Source organism: Triticum aestivum, chromosome 6D, assembly GCF_018294505.1.
Source record: "Triticum aestivum cultivar Chinese Spring chromosome 6D, IWGSC CS RefSeq v2.1, whole genome shotgun sequence".
Lineage (NCBI taxonomy): Eukaryota > Viridiplantae > Streptophyta > Magnoliopsida > Poales > Poaceae > Triticum > Triticum aestivum.
Genome location: NC_057811.1, coordinates 14,764,869 through 14,766,077, shown reverse-complemented (window position 1 = coordinate 14,766,077; position 1,209 = coordinate 14,764,869).

The window sequence follows — 1,209 nt, the reverse complement described above, 5'->3', positions numbered from 1 at the left end:
AAACCATCACTCCGGAGCTAGCAAAGAGGACCAAGAGTTCGAGGAAGAATACGTCACAAAATCAGAATATGGTGACCTAATGTTCCATAGGAAAGACCAAAGTGTTGATAATGTTGGTGCTGACGTGGAGAGCATCTTGTCAGTACGATACTACATTAAGGGTGGCCATCATCTTCCCATGTGGTGCCTTCCTCCCGACTTCTAGGGCTTGTTTGACTAAAATGATTTTCATAGAAAAATTGGAGGATGGAAATCATTGGCGGTATTGCTATCATGGATTGTTTGCTCTATTGTGACCACACATTGTTCTTTCTTGAAATATCTCTATGGAGTATTTTATAGGAAATTTTCCGTTGACTTTATCTCTCGGAAATATTATAGCAATAAAAGTTTTACAGTGATTGAGAAAAATAAGATTCATCCATCCAAAAGAATCTAGCTAGTGGTAGATAAATAGGAGGTGCCAATAGAAAGGTATTGATAAAAACTAGAAATATGACATCAATAAAAAACGTGGGATCGATACAATAATACTTTATTTATTAATATTTATTAAAGGACCGAGACACCGAGGGAGGGGGGAGGGGAAGGAGAGAGCGCCATCTCAACAGGGAACAAGATCAAGCTCTCAGAGTTCCCATGGTAGATCTTGTCAGGCCTAATTGTCTCAATCCTGGTTCTTGTTCTGTTTTGCTGGAACAGAGACACCACATGAAGAGGAAGGTCATGGATAGAAGAGTGATCCGAGCAAAGTGTATATTTTCATAGGCAAAATCATGACCTTTCTGTAAATTCACTTAATGAAAAGTTCTATAAATCTGCCTGCATGCAGTGTGATCCTACTGACAGTCACCACTGATTTTATTGCATCAGCTAGTACAACCACCTCACCTTTTGCTCGTTCACTCGGTATGCACACTTGTACATGGCAATCCATATCCTAGCAAGTGCTTAACACAGTTCGGACGTTTGCAGGTCGAGTTGGCGGCAGCAGACACGATGCATGTGTTTTGGGGAAGGAGAAAGGCGTCCGGGACCATTCCAGCTGCAGCGGGGAGGTCCTCGATAGCAGCAAGCCGGCCTTCACAGTTATGTGTGCCTGCCTGTCTCGTATGTCTCTGAAAACAGCCAAATCATCTAGCATTAGCTTAGCAGTCGCAGGGAATCAGCCATGCCACGAATCTCAAGGAGGCAAGCACCACAAGATTC